Below are 19,126 nucleotides of genomic sequence, written 5' to 3'. Positions count from 1 at the left end.
TATTTATTTAATTAAAATAATTCAAATAGAAATTTGAGATTATATAAAAAAATTATAAAAATACTTATATTTATAATGAATTATTGTGTTAATTAATGACATAATAATTAAAATTATAAAAAAAAATCGGTACAAGGGAGGGCCTAAGCCCAAAAAACAAAAAAAAACTACACAGGAACAATTCTAACCCTAGAGCCACCATGAGTATCTCTTTCCATAAGATGTAACAACCACGTTGGAGCATTATTATAAAAAATACTCTCTACTCTCAACTTCTTACCCTCTTGAGCAAGAAGGTTAGCACAACTATTTGCCTCTCGATATATATGCCGAATTTCCACTTTATGCAAATGATGAAACATCTTACTAATGCTAGCTATCAAGCTTCCCCCACCGATGCTACCATTCCTGCCCCTCTTGACACACTCTATAGCTTTGCGAGAATCAGACTCAATAACAACACTTTACACACAAAGCTCAATAGCCATTTTGGTTCCAATGTAGATGCCTCAAATTTCTGCCATTAGAGCACTGCATAACCAATATTTTTGGCAAAACCTCCTAACCATTCACCTTGATTATTTCTAAGGATCCCACCACACCCAGAAATTCCATCACTTCCATGAGCTCCATCAACGTTGAGCTTCACAAAGGGAGTTGCAGGAGCACTCCAATGAACGAGCAGCGGCTCTTGAAATCTCTCCATGGCTTTGTTCCTCAAAAGCATAGCCTGATTGTATTGGAATATTTTATCTTCTATCACTTCTCTAGCCATCACAGGACGAGCATAATTACTATCATGCACTTCTTTGTTTCTCCAAGACCAAAGGGTGTGACAGCTGATAGCCCAAACATTGCACCAATTAGGATGATCTACAATGTTACTGAAAATGTTAAGCTTGATCAACTCTTGCCAACCTGCATGAAAGAAATCATAAGTTAGTGAAACAGGGATAATGTTATCCCAAAAGCCCTTCACGATGTAGTAGTCTCTCAACGCATGCAATGATGTATCTCTAGCAACTCCACACAATTGACATCCATCCTGACCAAAACCAGAAGCATTGATACGGTGATTGGTGAGCAATCGGTCATGATGGAGAATCCACACAAAAATCTTGACTCTTTCGGGAACACTAAGCTTCTAGATACCCTTCCAAATATCACAATTTGAACCATCCCCTCCTTCATCCAAAGCCTTGTACATATAGCTAATAGAAAAGGTGCCATCTTCATCACTAGAAAATACAAACTGATCACTACCATTATCCACCCTAGGAGGGAGAATTGCAGCGATCTTCTGTTGGATATTGTAAGGGAGCCATCTCAAAACACTCCAGTTCCACTCTCCCGAATTATCTACGAGGTCTTTAACAGTTAAATTAGCCAACTCACAAGGAATAGCAGTCCCGGAATCAGCTAAGAGCAAGCCTTTATCGATCCAGCATTGTTCCCACGGATTGATCTTTGCACCATCCCCTATTCTCCAAATGCCCATATCCAATAAATGAGTAGAGGTTCTAACTATATCTGTAACGCCTGGAAAAATAAGTATATGCTTAATTTGGACGTTTGTGACGTTTATTGGAATTTTACCGTTTTTTGAGTCGTTTCAGTCGGTATTAGTTCGGGATGGCGGACTAATATTTAATTGAAGGTTTTCATATTTTTTGGTACTAGAAATATTATTAAGGTAATATTTGGTGTTTTGGGGTTTTTCTGAGCAATTGAGTTTAGACCGTAAAGTAGATATTTTGTTTATAAGAAAAGAGATAAGAGAGATAGAAAGAAAGAAGAAAGAAAAACAGAAAAGGAAAGAAGAGAGAAAGAAAGGGAAGGGAGAAAGAAGAAGAGGAAAAGAAGAAAAAGTGGAGATTGGTGGTTTTTCATCCAAATCGAGTTCCGATCGTCGCTATAGTCGGGTAAGGGGGTGAATCTAATTTATCTTGAATGTATGACTCTTATAGTCTTGTTCTTGTTCTTGTTCTTCTTCTTCTTGTTCAATTTCCATAACTTTCTTGTGTGGTCTTTGTTTGATCTATGTTTGTTTGAGTATGATTGTATGATGATTAAATGATATCCTTGTTGTGTTATGATGATTGATCATGCTTTCTTTTCCATTTCCATGGCTTGATTGAGTTTGAAGAAAATGTTACGTTTTGAGAGAGATTGATGAATCCACCATGAAAAGTTTGATGTTAGGTTATTTCTATGGTATGTATGTGTTGTATTGATGTTATAATGATGTATATGTGTTAGAGAAGTGTTTATAAGAGTTTGGTTGGTGGAAATGGTGATTTTAGGGTTTCTACGAAGCTTAGGTCGACCTACACAGAGGTTTGCGTCGACCTGTGCAGCCTAAAAGGCAAAGATCTGGGTTTTCTGATGAATGCGTCGACCTATTGGGTCAGCGTGCGCATACCCGAGGGTGGCAGGAGTTCAATGCGTCGACCTATGATTTCCATGCGTCGACCTACTGCTTTTTCCAATTTTTGACAGATTTTGTAACAGTCATAACTTTTGATCCGTAACTCCGATTTTGTTGTTGTTCGAAGCGTTGGAAAGCTAAGGAAACAATCTACACCAAGATTTAATGAAATGATTCATAGGATGTAGTCTCCTATTATTTTTATTAGGATTTAGTGGTAGAACTAAGTAGGGTTAACATATGAAGTATGTTTATATTTTCCAAACTTTGAAAAGTCGTATCTTTTGACTCGGGTGTTCGTTTTATGTGTCGTTTGAAATGTTTGGAAGTTATTTCCATGCTCTATATGATGATGTAGGATGTAGTAATGGTTGGTTGATTTTCATAAATGGTTTTGTGAACTAGTGCATGATAAATCATGATGATGTGTTGTGTGAATGTTATCGTATTGGTACGAGGTATGTGATTAGTTGTCGATAACATGAGATCATGTTCATATGTGTTATGTATTAATGAATGTTCATTCTTGATATGTGACGATGTTTGGTTGTTTGTTGTTAACATGATGTGTGGCCTTATGGCAAGTAATTGTTGTTATGAGAATGATGTATTATCATTGTTGAATTGTTGTTATTACAACTTGTTGATGATGTATTGATGAAGTTGTGGGCCGATGGCCAATATTAATTTGATGTGATGCAATTATGCGATCATTTATGCCAATGTGGCCAGTATGTTTTGACGGTGAATGTATGCCGTGTGCTTATTAATGCCTGTGTGGTAATTATGGTGTGATATAATTGATAACGATTTTATTAATTGGTGATGTATCCGTTTGGATAGAATATAAACGGTGTAACTTGAGTATGTGACTGTGTTATATTGTTGATGATGTTGTTGTCATGTAATAGGGTCATATATTTGCACAGCATAACATTTCAATACGTTAATGGCGGAATGCTATTAACAGGTGGCCTGAATTGGAAATTATTACCAGTGAGAGCTTAATGCTCGGTAAAAAGGTGTATTTGCCCGAGTGGCAAGAGGTCATCAGTGGGGGCTAAATGCTCGATGACGGTTAGTCGTAGCTTTCTGCTCGACAAAGGTGTATTTTCCTGAGGGAAAGAAGTCCCAGCATAATGCTCGGCAAGGTGTATCTGTCATAATGACAAGGAGGAGTTTACTCCGGATTTGGTACCACATGCATATGCATAGTCGAGTCTCATTCATCATTGTCTGTCTTTATAATTTATGTTATCATTCATGTGTCGCATTACTTATATATCGATTGTGGTTAAATGAGTGGATTACCTTGTTGTATGATTCTTGATGATACTTGTTGGAATTACTATATTTATCATGCTTCTCATTATAAATTATATTCTCACCCTTCTGCTGATTTGATGCTTGAGTGGCATCCTGCAGATTAGCCGCTTTGGGAGTCTTTTGGATGAGGTAGTTCTCCAGTTGGTCTTGTCGGTCGCTCTGATACGTAACACCGGGTAGTCGGGAGTCTGTTGTTATTTATTTGTATACGACTCTTTTGAATATGTATATGTGATAACGTGCCGTTGTGTATTGTAAACACTTTATTTTGGAAAACTCCTCTTTGAGAGTGAGAGCTATACGTATATATATATATATATATATATGTTCATATCTTCCGTGTGTTATGTATCGTTTTATTGGCAGGTGTTGTATGCTTTTGGCATCGCTGATGTCCGTTTGTTTTCTAGGTGTTTGTTTGGTTACTTAGTGTAACATCCTAATTGTGTTGTATGAAATTTTAATACTCTGATATTTTCTTGCCTAAATGCTTTGGGTAGAATTGGGGTGTTACAATATCCTTCCACAATTGGGAGTCAGAATTCTTAGCATGCATACTTTCACTGTTACTACCATTTAGGTATTTGATCCTCATTATATTACACCACAAATCATCTTCTCCATTTAAGATCTTGCTACCAAGCTTCAGAATACAGGCTTTGTTCATTATGTTAAGGTCTCTAATCCCAAGACCTCCTACACTTTTGGCTCTAGTAATCTTCTCCCAACTAACAGCATGGAATCTCCGTTTATCTTCAGTATCTCCCCATATAAAAGCTCTTTGGATTTTCTGAATATCCTTTATACAAGCTTTAAAGAGAGAATTAGTCATCATTGGATAGACAGGTATGGCCTCAATGACACTTTTTGTTAAGGTTATCCTTCCGGCAAGGGATGGGTTTCTAGCTTTCCAACCAGAAAGTTTACTGGCCACTTGATCAACTAAGTATTGAAAGTCTTGTTTATTGTTGGATCTACCTTTGAGAGGTATACCTAAATATTTTCCAAAACTGTGAGTCTCAGGAAAACCAGAAAGATGAACCAACTTATTCCTCATGCTACAGGACACATTTTCAAAAAATAGAATATTAGACTTCTCCTTACTAATCTCCTGCCCTGACATGCTACAAAATTGATCAAGGGTATTCTTCACACAAATCATTTGTGCCTCATTTGCTTCTCCAAAAATTAGCAAGTCATCAGCAAACATGAGATGCGAAATAAACGTTCCACTACTTCCAATCTGAAACGGCTTCCATTGCTTCATTTGGATAGCATGCTCTATTAAGTGAGTTAACTTATCCATACAAAGAACAAAAAGGTAAGGAGATACAAGATCTCCTTGTCTGATTCCGTGATGGGGACGAAAGAATTCATTCTTATTCCCGTTCCAGTTGACATTAGTTTCAACACTTGAGACACCATGCATAATAACATTCACTATCTCTTTGGGCAATTCAATCTCCTCAAGGATTCGCCAAATGAACTCCCAGTTCAGCTTATCGTAAGCTTTGGAAAGATCAATTTTAATGGTAAAATATCCCTTTCTTCCTTTCTTCTTATGCATGGAATGCATAACTTCCTTAGCTATGATGATATTCTCATGGATTGATCTGCCTGGAAAAAAGCCCGTTTGGAGAGGAGAAACCAGCTGGGATATGAGAGGTTTCAGTCTAGCAACAACCACCTTACTAATAACCTTACATAAGGTGTTACAAAGAGAGATGGGACAGAATTGCATCACTGAACTAGGATGCTCAACTTTAGGAATAAGGCATATATCTGTCTTATTAAACTCTGACGTCCTACTAGGATTCTTCCATACATCTCGAACAAAGCAAATCAAATTTGAGCCTAACGTCTTCCAAGCTTTTTGAAAAAACTCCGGGGGGAATCCATCAGGACCCGGTGCTTTCCACGACTTCGTTGAGAAAAGTACATGTTTCACTTCTTCATCACTAATGTTATCTTTCAAGGACTGTAAGCTCTCCTCATTAAGCTTAGGAAAAGTGATATGAGTTTGGCGCCAGCTGCACCAACTTTGAGGGCAAGAAAATAACTTTTTATAGAACATAGTGACATGAGCTTTTACGTCTTCTTGATCAGTAATCCAGTTATTATTCTCATATTTAAGTGACACTATTTTGTTCCTTCTTCTTCTATATAAGGTCTTCATATGGTAATACTTTGTGTTCCGATCACCATCAGCCAACCACATTGTTCTAGACCGCTGAAACCACATCATTTCCTCTTTACTCAAGATCTCGTTTAATTCCTTCTGCAAATGCTTCTCCAGCTTCCTCATTCCACCATAATTGTCCTTGACCTGAAGTTTAACTTGTACCCCTTCTAGACGTCTCATAAGTCGCTTCTTCATTCTCGTAACTTGGTCAAAAGATTCAAATTTTCATTCATATTTAGATCCATATTTATTTGTATGAGTTATTTATTATTTATTGTTAGACTTCTCAGATTTTAAAATCTATTAACAATTATTATCATAGTAAACTTATGGTATGAGATTATCAAAACACTTTTTAAATTGTGCTTTTGCGGAAATAATTTATGAACTGTGGAAATTTCGCAATGAAAATTGTTTTAACAAAAATTCGAATAGACAATTAGTTGATACCAAAATTATTGATAGCATAACTTACCGTGTTTGGATGAGGCCTCATTTAAGGAAACATATTTGTAAGTTCATGATGCCTTAGGTTTTCTTGGTTTTGTTTGGTGACTGGATCCGTGCAATCGCCTTGTGTGTAAATGTTTTTGGTTTAATATAATATTCATATTTTCCAAAAAAAAAGAGTTTTAAAGCATGCAAATAATATAGTTATAGACATGTACTCACCTGAATGAATATTAAACTTCCTAAGTATTAGTAACGTAATATAATTTTTTCATTATCTCCTTCTCATTCACATGAAAAAAAATCATATTCACATCAACTAATAGTTAGAATAGGAGACTAACAAAATTTATACCAATATAAACGAAAAATATAAAAATTTAAAAAGAATAACTCAAGTTTATATTATGCCATTAAACAAATGGCAAGACACATATGTAAAGTGAAACAAAAACTATTATTTCCGGTTGAATAGGTGGCCAGCAATGGTAGGCTTGATCTTCGGTGATGGTTGAGAGAAAAATGGGGGTTGTACCTGCAAAACACTCTGATGCCAAAGTAAGTGAGGGAACAAAGAGGTACAACAGAAAGTATGAGATTTTGGGTGAGAGAAATGAATTACCTCGCCCTCTAGAGGTAGAGAGCTATTTATAATGGTCTCTTTGGAGTGGATTGGATCCCCTACTTTCATGGGCTTGGGCTCTATTTGTGGCCCAGATTATAAGAGTCTGTTAGACTGGGTCTTGACTGGTCGTGTCCGGGGGAACTAGTTGTTGCCGAGGACGAGATTCTCGCGTGCTCGGTTGGTCATCTGTCGTGCTCGGCAGAGAGGGGACGTGCCCTTGCATGTGGGCAGCGTGTATTGGGTCAATGCTTATTGAGCCCAGTAGTGGATTGGGTCAATTGGAATAATTGGGTCTGTCCAGAACAGGAGCTCCCCAAGTCGTTACTTTCGGGCGTGGAAGTGACAACTTAAGGTAGCCCTCGTCGGGCACATGGTACCGTCCGAGGAGAGACGTGGCCTTCTGCCAGACTGGGAGGCGGTGCTTGAGTGGTCAGAGCGCTCGACGAGGAGTGGAACAGTTGTTTGTATGGAGAAGTGACGTGTGAGTGGATGGAGCGTTAAACGAGGAGCAGAACAGTTGTTTAGGTGGAGAGGTGACGTGTCAATGACATCCTCGAGTTCTGCGTGGCAATTAAGGCGTGATGATTGCTAGCCTAACGGTTAGGGTTTGGGGTTTAATGATAGCCCTGTCTCTTCCTAGGCCCTAAGCGTGCATATCACGTGAGGGCTTCATTGCTTATAAATACTTCAAACCTCTCTTTGTTTGAACTTTTACGCTTCTTTTGAACCTTTTGGTTTCTTGATCGCTCGCCGTTCTCTCTGCCGTACGAGTTCCAAGTTCTCCTTACTTCAACCTTTCCTCAGACCACTCCTGGTAAGTGTGATTCCTTGCCTCTTCTGCGTTACTGCATTTTTCGAGCTTTGATATAGGTTTTCATGTGGTTAGGATAGTTTATATGGCGGTTATTGAAGTCATTTTTCTCGCCGTTATTGGGAGTTAATCCATAGGTTGTTTGTTAGAGACTTGAATTTTTGGCCCCGTAATAGCTGTTATCTCGTGATTGATCTTTACCCACTGCATGAGTTTTTGTTTTGTACCGCCTAGTGAAGTATTGTTTGCAATTTGGGTTTTTTAATGGCTTTTTCGTCTTTGTTTATGGAGATTTGCTTTTTAAGTAGGGTGCCTGCTCGGGGATCCTTGGTCCTCGGGTCAGTTTCACGCCCTTTCACTTGATCAGCAGTGGAAGGGTGGATTTGATGTGATTGTCGATTCACTTGTCTCCTCTGTTTTTCAGGTGATCATGGCTAAATCAGGGGATAATCGGGTGCCCTCTTCTGGCTCGGCGTCGTCTTTCGCCACTCCTCCCGTCCAGAGGAGGCCTACTATGGATGAATGGGCAATAACCGAGGTTCTGAATTCGGAAAGTTACTTCACCATGGACAGTTCTGATGTGCATACTTATGTCGATGGTCGCGTGGATCCGGAGGGAAACTTGGACGCGAATGACTAGGTTGTGTCCGTTCCCGGCGAAGATGAGCGGGTGTGTGATGTATATCCGCCCAGTCTGATTCCTATGCACGAGATCGTTTTCCGGGAGATGAGGTTCCGGGTGCCCTTTACTGATTTCCAGATTTCTGTCTTTAACCACCTTGAGCTTACGCCAAGTCAACTCCACCACCCAAACTCGATTGCCTTTCTCCGGGCGTTTGAGCTTACGTGCCAACACTTTGAGATCAGAGCCACCGTCTCGTTGCTCTTCTACTATTTTATCGTGCAGCGTAAGACAGAGCATGGTCGGTGGGGATGGGTTTCTCTGAAGCAGTCGAAGAAGCTCTTCAAGCCCTTTTCTGACTCCCTCAAGCACTTTAAGACGCGTTACTTCCTTCTCCGACCGCAGTCGACATCCGCTCGGAACTCGGTGTTCGACCGCGTACCGATGTTGGATACTCAGGGACGTCCAGTTAGGAACGAGATTGGTGACCCGAGGATGCAGAGGAGGCCGAAGTTCCGGTTCCAATGGTCATCCGATCATTTTGAGTATTCCAATGACCAGTTTATCACTCGGGTTGGTGAGTTGGGCGAGGATGGTCGAGATGACTTTAAAGTTTTATCTGACTTTGTGCAGAGTTTCTCCCTGGTCCCGAAGGTTGATCGAGCCGGGCACCCGGTAATTGATGAGGATGGGGAGCCAGTAATGGAGCCTTGTTATATTAATGTTAAAGAATTAGTTGAGTGTGGCTCAGTGGAGGATGCCATGGCCCTTCTGGGTACATGCTTTGTGTTATCTTTATTTTTTGTTCAAGTGTATAGCTGATTGTTTTCTATTTTATTGACTAACTTCCTATTCGTTTGCTTTCATAGGATCGATGGCCACCCATCAAGATAGGATCTGTATGCATGCCCAGAGTAAGGCCAAGGGGGCCAGGAGAGGCCCTGGTAGTCGGCTGGCCAACGTGTAGCCCTTTCTGGCCACAGGATCTGGGACCTCCTCGTCTTCCCCGGCTAGTATTGGACCCTATCTTCAGGATGTGTGTGAAAACAAGATTACACTCAAAGAGGTTTTTGATTTATGGCAAACTCAAATGAGCATTCAAACAACAAGGAGGAATCAGAAAAGCAAAGCATTTGATCACTCATGAAAGCACAAGATGATCTACTATGCATACAAGTCAACTCAACACAAGCTGAACATGGAAAATGCAGAAAATCAGCAGTTAGGTCGACCTACTGTCAACCTAGGTCGACCTAAAATGAAGGAAAATCCATATACCTCTGCTAGGTCGACTCACAGACCATTTAGGTCGACTCAAAATGAAGAAATCTTCACATCAGTCTGCTAGGTCGACCTACATGGCAACTAGGTCGACCTGATCTGTGAAAAAGTCCCCAGAATGCATCAGAAAAGGATTCTGGTCGACCTACTCCTTCAACAGGTCGACCTAACTGGGAGAAAAATTCTGCAAGCTCTGTTAGGTCGACCTAAGCACTACAAGTGGTCGACCTAACTGATCAAGAAAGTTCAAAAATCAGTTTTTCTTGGTTCTAACTGTTATGCAATCATATATATTGTGCAAGGGTAATTATTCAATCAACACCAACGACTGAAAGATACACAAACGCTTCTCATCTTCGTTCTTCATCATCTCCAACACAATTACACATAATCATTCTTGCGTTGCGGGTTAGTGATGAGTTCGATAACGTCCATGGAACGGAATTGAAGATTCCTAGTGGGTGAAGGTTCGTGGGGTTTGTTGGTGAATAAAATCTGCGGGTTTTGTCCTCCACGACGGGTGGTTCTTGGGGGTTTTTATCAAGAGGCGTTCATTGAGGATTCGGCTGAGTGTAACGATTGAGGAACGGGGAGTTCAAGGAATCAAGACACTGCAGAAGGGAATCAAAGTGAAGCTCTTGGATAACCTTGATCTGGCTCAAGATTAAGGGGGAAGAAGATTCAAAGGATCGACATAATTGGTTTATCGTTTATCGCTTTGTTATCTTCTTTGTATATACTACTTTCAACATTAATGAAAGATTACCCAATTTCAATTTGGAATTGGGGGCAGACGTAGTCGTAGCGAGGACGATCGACGAACTGCCTAAACAAATATCGTGTTCTTGTCGCTTTTACTTTCTCTTTTACTTTCTGTTCATAATTGGTTATAAGCACCAAGTGTTTGTGTTTTTGCTTGATCCAATCTTACTGCATTGCAAATCAAAGTTGTCAATCTAGAAGTTAATTGGATTTCAGTTGTTAAACGTATTGGTTAGCTATCATATTACTTCACCATCAATTCCACTTATTCCTTGGTTTTGAAACACGTACGATCTTTGCAATAGCGGTCCAGAATAGACGCAAGTCGATTCAGAACCGCTTTCGCTCGAGTCAGTAGAAAAATCCTTAAAAACTTAGAGAGATCTATTCACCCCCCCTCTAGATCCTTAGGCCAGCGTCTAACAAGTGGCATCAAGAGCTCTGGTTTATTCCGTGCTTTGTGAAACACTTATTGGAAAGATGGCTTCTGGACCTAAAGGGGCTCATAATAGAGCTCCAGTTTTCAACGGAGAAAACTACGGCTATTGGAAGGATTGTATGTGTGTCCATATCAATGCAATTGATAGGAACATCTGGACAGCTATTGTCAATGGTCCATTTCAGATCACTATGACAAATGCAGCTGGTGCAGTTGTTCCAAAACCAGAAGATACTTGGAATGCTGAAGATGAAAAGAAATATGCATACGATTGGAAAGCGAGAAATATTCTAATCTCAGCTCTAGGAGTTGATGAATACTATCGTGTTTCCCATTGTAGATCAGCTAAAGCTATGTGGGACACATTGCAAGTTGCCCATGAGGGAACGGATGATGTCAAACTAGCTAGGATCAATACGTTAACTCAAGAGTTCGAACTTTTCCACATGGAAGATGGTGAAACCATCGAAAGCATGCAGAAAAGATTCGTTCACCTGAAAAATCGATTAAATTCTCTTGATAGACCTGTTTCCAATGCAGTTGCTACTAACAAAATCTTAAGGTGTTTGAACAGGGAATGGCAGCCCAAAGTTACAGCAATTAAGGAAGCAAATGATCTCAACACTTTAGACATTACCACTCTCTTTGGTAAACTAGAGGAACATGAACAGCATCTTAAATGCCTTGACATGCATGAGAAGAGGACAAAGAAAGAAAAGAACATGGAGAAAGAGGTAGAGAAGAAGTCAATAGCTCTAAAAGCTTCGAGCTCCAAGACCTCAAAACGAGAGCCAAAGGATAGTGACACAAGTGATGACGAAGACTCCGATGATGAGGAAATGGGACTGTTTGTGCGAAGATACAACAAATATCTAAAGAAAAATGGAGCAAAACATTCCGACAAAGGATTGATCAACTATAGAAAGCAATCAAACATGTTCAAACAAGATGACGACAACAAAGGAAAGATCAAAGGTCTTTGCTTCAATTGTGGGAAAGCCGGTCACTACAAACCGGACTGTCCATACCTTAAGAAAGAAAAGGAGAAGAACCAAAGCAAAGGTCATAACAAATCTAAAAGAGCTTACATAGCATGGGAAAGTGATTCATCTAGTGAAAGCTCGTCAAGTGATGAAGAAGAATCAGCAAACCTATGTCTCATGGCTCATCAAAACAAGAAAAAGAAAGCTGTAAGTCATCTTAAACCTGAACTCGTAGATAAGGTATCTCATTCTCAACTAAAACTTGCTTTTGAAGAATTACATAGAGATGCAATTAAAGCTTTCAAACTTTTGGCCTCAAATAAGAAAATATTTTCATACCTTGAATCAAAAGTTGAGAAAACCGAAAGGGATATGGAAGCTTTAAAACAATCTATGCTAGACATTCAAAAGGACAAAGTTGAATTAGATCCTACATCATGGTTTGGTTGTGAGACATGTCACATTTGGCAAAAAGAAGTAAGAGATCTAAAAGCCAAGTTAGACAAGGCTCTACAACCAAAAGTGACTTTTGCGGTTGATCCAAACAAGTTCAAAAGATCGTATACTCCTTTATATAGTAAATACACTTTTGTACCAAAAGTATCAACTAGCAAAACTCCATATTCTCATCATATTACCTGTCATTATTGTTGCAAAAAGGGACATACCATTGAAAAATGCAAATTTAGGAGAATGTTAGTTCCTAAAGGAGTATTTCAATGGTTGCCTAAGTGCAACAAATTGTGTACTCACCATCCAGGACCCAATGAAGATTGGGGACCTTCCACTCTAATTTAATTTCGCAGGAAAAGTGTCTTGACATCGCCGAACGGTGGTAGTTCCTTGATAGATGGTGCTCAAGACACATATAGGAAGACATACAAATTTTGGTATGTCATCTATGAAGACAGTTTGAAGAATCATACTTGGCAAAGGAAATGTAGGTGTCCTAGCCATAGCAAATGTATGAGATACATTACAAATACAGATATTCCGAGAAACACATAGGACGCAGTACTTGATGTGCAAATTGGCAAGTTGCATTGCAAAGAGATTTTAAACCTATTCTTAGCAGAATATTGTTTGGGACTATGTCCCGCATCCGGGAGAACATCGAGAAATTGATACTAGATAAGCTTTTCGCAAGAATCAACCTGTGAAACATTCAATCAAAACAATTCACTATCAAATCTAGGAGTATGGCACACTGACAAGAAGACTCCACACAATGATGACAAAACACCTACATATTGAGAAAGCGGTAACATGTTTATTGTTCACTTCCAAAAATTTTATTGATGCTATAATATGCTATCAATTAACATGCTTATAGTGACTTCATGTGCTCTTATCTACTCTTCTCAAATACTTATGTATATGTGCTCATCATTTCATTCATAACATACAGTGGCTGTGCATTCAAGCAAATGACAAAACAAAAATACATCATATAGAAGCATTTCTAAGGCATTTTCATCATTGAAAACAACTTAGGTCGACCTACCCTGTATTTGAGTCGACCTACATAAGAAGATTCTTTAGAAAAACCAAAAAGGTCCAGTTGCGTCGACCTACTCACAAATTAGGTCGACCTAATTTGGTTATTTGCATTGTTACTTCTGTTAGGTCGACCCAGCTTCACTTTAGGTCGACCTACTGCGTAAACTTTTCCATATTTGGGCCTGTTAGGTCGACCCGACCCATTCTTATTCATTCAAAACATTCCATCTTTGCATTCCCTCTCATCTTCATCACATTTGGTACGGCTAACCCTAATTCCTCAAACTCTAAACTATCAAAAATCATCCCTCTCTCACTCAAAGCATCTCCAAACATGCCTCCAAAATCAAGAAAAGGAAAGGAAATTGCTTCCAGTTCATCGTCTCAACCGGTAAGTGCTCTTGTTCATCCTGATTGTAGAGAAAACTTTGAGAAGTGGCAGATGAAAAGGAAAATAGTTAAGCAATATACTTATGATCCAAATCTTGTCGAAAACATGAATATCCCTGATGTCGCTGCGTTAATTGAACATCAAAATATTCACCCCTTATTGCAATGTGATACCCCGTACTGTGAGAATACCGTTAGGGCTTTCTATGCAGGATTTACAAAAGGAGACGGTTGTAACTTCCGTTTCAAAATGGGATCTAGATCGCATGTTGTTGACAAACGGGTCTGGATTAGTATTTTTGGTCTGACAATCGTTGGTGATGAACTCCGTATGGTAGACGGGGATGTACCGGGAAACTATGATCATGAGGCCTACATGAAGTCAATCCTCAAAGATCCTTCTGTATTTGATAGACCAAATGAAACAATAACAGCTGGTCATTTGAAGCGAGATCCTAGACTCTTGAACTGGGTAATCTCAAGAATAATTCGACCAAGGGCTGGAGGATATTCGAGAATTGAAAGAAATGAAGTGGTGCTCATGTATCTGCTGCAAAACAGAACCCGTTTACACTGGCCTCACTTCCTTGCTGCTAAGTTTCATGAAGTCAAACAGAAAACTACAGCCCTATGTTATGGTTCAATCATTCAAACAATTGTAAATCACTTTGGTATGCGACTTGATCACCTACACTACACTCGCGTACATCAATCCCAGGAATTCTCACAAACCACCTTGACTCTTATGGGATATCATTGGAATCCTGTGAGAAAGACATATTATCTCATTCAAAAAGGAACAGGGAAGGTCATCTACAACTATGATGATCCTACGGAATTTGGAAACAATGTAGGAAATGAGGAAGAGGGAAACGATCAAGAAATAGCAAATGAGGAGGATCAAACCATGGAAGACATAGCTCATGACACAGATCCAAATTGGCAATATGTTCCATCTCAACAGGAAGAAGTTCCTTGGGGATACACTGCTCCACCTCCTGCTGATCAATCCAACATAATATCTATGCTTGAAGCTATGCAACTTCAACAACAGCAGAACTTTGAAACTCAACAGCTTCAATTTCAAACAATGCAGCAACTTCAACAAGATAGATATGAGGAACAACAACGGCAATACCAATCTTTGTACGGCTTGGTTCAGGAACAAAGGAACGATTTTGAGACGTTTGCATCCAACTCCATATTGAGGCAGAATCAGTTTGAGGAAACGGCATTGCATCGTCATGCTAACATCAGCCAAAGCTTCAACACTCTTAACATGTCAGTGCTGGATTTGTTGGAACAGGTTGAAGAAGATCGACCTCACACACTTCAAAGAGGAAGAGGAAGAAGGGGCAGGCGTTAGGACATATCGTTTATCATATCATCATTTCATTGCATTTCATGCCATTAAGTTTCTTTTGTTTTGTTTTGCTGTTAAAAACATTATATGATGTAGCACTCTATGTTCTCGTTTATAACTCTTTTGAACTACTATGTATGTTATTTGCTTGCTTTAAAACATGATTAGCCCTTATGATTTCACCATTTGCGTGTTATCTATCTCTATGTCTACCTGTATTCTTTATTTTTCGTGTTTCTCTTCTACTCTGCTCTCTTTGTTTCTCTTTTTGATGTTGTCAAAGGGGGAGATAGATACAATAGATGCTGAGTGTACGGGGGAGCCTTAGTGAGAGATTGCCCTGTTGAGAGATAGATGCTGGATGTACGGGGGAGCTCTTTTGAATCCTTGTCACTTACTACCAAAGCTTTTGAGTATTGGTTTGCCATCATCAAAAAGGGGGAGTTTGTGAAAACAAGATTACACTCAAAGAGGTTTTTGATTTATGGCAAACTCAAATGAGCATTCAAACAACAAGGAGGAATCAGAAAAGCAAAGCATTTGATCACTCATGAAAGCACAAGATGATCTACCATGCATACAAGTCAACTCAACACAAGCTGAACATGGAAAATGCAGAAAATCAGCAGTTAGGTCGACCTACTGTCAACCTAGGTCGACCTAAAATGAAGGAAAATCCATATACCTCTGCTAGGTCGACTCACAGACCATTTAGGTCGACTCAAAATGAAGAAATCTTCACATCAGTCTGCTAGGTCGACCTACATGGCAACTAGGTCGACCTGATCTGTGAAAAAGTCCCCAGAATGCATCAGAAAAGGATTCTGGTCGACCTACTCCTTCAACAGGTCGACCTAACTGGGAGAAAAATTCTGCAAGCTCTGTTAGGTCGACCTAAGCACTACAAGTGGTCGACCTAACTGATCAAGAAAGTTCAAAAATCAGTTTTTCTTGGTTCTAACTGTTATGCAATCATATATATTGTGCAAGGGTAATTATTCAATCAACACCAACGACTGAAAGATACACAAACGCTTCTCATCTTCGTTCTTCATCATCTCCAACACAATTACACATAATCATTCTTGCGTTGCGGGTTAGTGATGAGTTCGATAACGTCCATGGAACGGAATTGAAGATTCCTAGTGGGTGAAGGTCTGTGGGGTTTGTTGGTGAATAAAATCTGCGGGTTTTGTCCTCCACGACGGGTGGTTCTTGGGGGTTTTTATCAAGAGGCTTCATCGAGGATCCGGCTGAGTGTGAAGATTGAAGAACTAGGGTTCGAGGGAATTGAAGATTGAAGAACAAGGGTTCGAGGGAATTGAAGACACTGCAGAAAGGGATCAAAGTGAAGCTCTTGGATAACCTTGATCTGGTTCAAGATTAAGGGGGAAGAAGATTCAAAGGATCGACATAATTGGTTTATCGTTTATCGCTTTGTTATCTTCTTTGTATATACTACTTTCAACATTAATGAAAGATTACCCAATTTCAATTTGGAATTGGGGGCAGACGTAGTCGTAGCGAGGACGATCGACGAACTGCCTAAACAAATATCGTGTTCTTGTCGCTTTTACTTTCTCTTTTACTTTCTGTTCATAATTGGTTATAAGTGCAAAATTGATCAACGATTCAAGTGTTAAAATTGTGAACTAAAATTCTGCACAAACATCACAATTCACCACAACTTGAATCACTATCAAATTTGAACCTATCACCAAGTGTTTGTGTTTTTGCTTAATCCAATCTTACTGCATTGCAAATCAAAGTTCATCTAGAAGTTAATTGGATTTCAGTTGTTAAACGTATTGGTTAGCTATCATATTACTTCACCATCAATTCCACTTACTTTTTGGTTTTGAAACACATACGACCTTTGCAATAGCGGTCCAGAATAGACGCAAGTCGATTCAGAACCGCTTTCGCTCGAGACTGTAGAAAAATCTGTAAAAACTTAGAGAGATCTATTCACCCCCCCTCTAGATCTATAGGCCAGCGTCTAACAAGCAACACTCCAACCTGGAGACGTGCACATTTCAATGAAGACGCTAACTTGGAAGGACTTAATGTCTCAGCCGACTTGGTTGACGAGGTATGTGAATCAGCATGAATCCGAGAGTACGCGGCTAAAGACAGACTTGCAAGAAGGCATGGTTTGAAAGTCAGGTAGAGAGGTTTCAGCAAAGGCGATCTGGTTCTTAAAAAGGTGACTGATCTTGCGAACAAAGGGAAGTTGTCTCCTAAATGGGAAGGGTCATATCATGTAAAAGACAAACTCGACAATGGGGCTTATAAGCTGGAAACTTTATAGGGGGTAGAAGTACCTAGGACTTGGAATATTTCCAATCTTAGAATTTATTTCAGTTAAACTCTCTTGTAATAAACCAATATAATGAATAAAATAAGGTGCACTCTTTTCCCTTGCAGTTGCAAGGGTTTTTAACGAGGCACCCATATAACAAATTATGTTCTAGCTACGAAAAGACGGTTACGCCTCAGGGTCTATGACCGAAACCAAATCTGGTTCAACCTCGCCAAGGCTCTCAAACCGGTACTCGGTGAACCCTTGCAAGAGGCTCTGTCCACCAACTAAAGCCGGTTCAACCTCTCCAAGGCTCTCAAACCGGTACTCGGTGAACCCTTGCAAGAGGCTCTGGCCTCCAAAAAAAACGATTAAGTCTTCGGACCTCTAGCCGCGAACCCAGTTCAACCTCGCCAACACTGTCAAATTGGTTCTCGGTGTATCCTTGCAAGGGGCTCTGAACTAGGCAACATGACATGGGCAACCTCGTTAGGGCACCTGGAAAGGTCCTTACAAGGGGCTCTGCACCCAAAATCAAAAGCCCAAGCACACTCTTAAGCCTCTAGCATAAATCGGAATCCGGCAGGCTAAGTAAAAATAAAATCTCTGGCCTAACTGAATCCAAGTACATTAAGCCTCTAAAAGTACTAAAAGTCCCGGGCACTATCATAGACTCGGACAAAGCTGTTTGTTTCATAAATGAATGGTGGAAAAGTAAAGTCCAGGCGCACTCTTAAGCCTCTGGCATAATTGGCTCCAACAAAGCTAAAGCAAGCTTAAAGGGCTCTAGCAGAAACAACAGTCCCGACACGCTTACGAACTCGGAAATAACTAATTCGAAGTACTTAAAAGCTAGGGACATTGTCTAAAAACTTCTCCATGAGAAGTCAAAATTCTCCAAGTACTATGCTTATAAAGCCAAGTATACGAGATCAGTTTCACCCAACCGGTCAAAACATGCTTAGGCATTCGACCTACGGGAACTTACATGGAAACAAATATGAAGCCCGAATTGTTGATCAGGAACGCAAATTGGGCGATAACAATAACAATGTAAAATGGAAAATTAAAGGAAATGATGTGATTAGACATTATGCTTCTTATTTGCAACGCTCAAAATCTTCCGTAACAGCAGCTTTAGCCTAAAAAGACTGGGACGCAAGCTTCCTTCTTCCCCATCAAAGCTACATGGCTTCGAGGCTTCAAAGGGTTTCCTACCTTTAGTCTTATCCATTGTTAGAGGGACAGAAGAACCTTAGGAACAAAAAATTTCATGGATAGCGGCTCACGAAATTCAGTTTCAAACCGATTTAGGACTCGGCAAATGACTACTCGGATAAAGCGTGAAACAATAGCAAAGTTGATCAGCAAAAGAGCCGGGAGGCTGAAAACGGATCACAATGGACCAAAACTTATATCAACCCGATCTCAAATATTTGGAACCTATCATAACCATATCCGAGTTATGTAAACCCGACAATCATAACTCGGGGCTCGCTAGTCGCTATCAAACATTTAATTGCCTAAAAATTTACGCAGAGCAAAAGGCACATAAGTTCACACATAAGGACAAAATGCAAATGCTAGATAAACTAAAAAGGAAATTAAATTAGCAAAAGATCCATAAAACATGAATTTAAAAGCCTCAACAGGGCTGCGTTG

The sequence above is a fragment of the Vicia villosa genome, unplaced genomic scaffold (assembly GCF_029867415.1).
Source record: "Vicia villosa cultivar HV-30 ecotype Madison, WI unplaced genomic scaffold, Vvil1.0 ctg.000020F_1_1_4_unsc, whole genome shotgun sequence".
Classification (NCBI taxonomy): domain Eukaryota; kingdom Viridiplantae; phylum Streptophyta; class Magnoliopsida; order Fabales; family Fabaceae; genus Vicia; species Vicia villosa.
Note: the sequence above shows the minus strand (reverse complement) of the source record.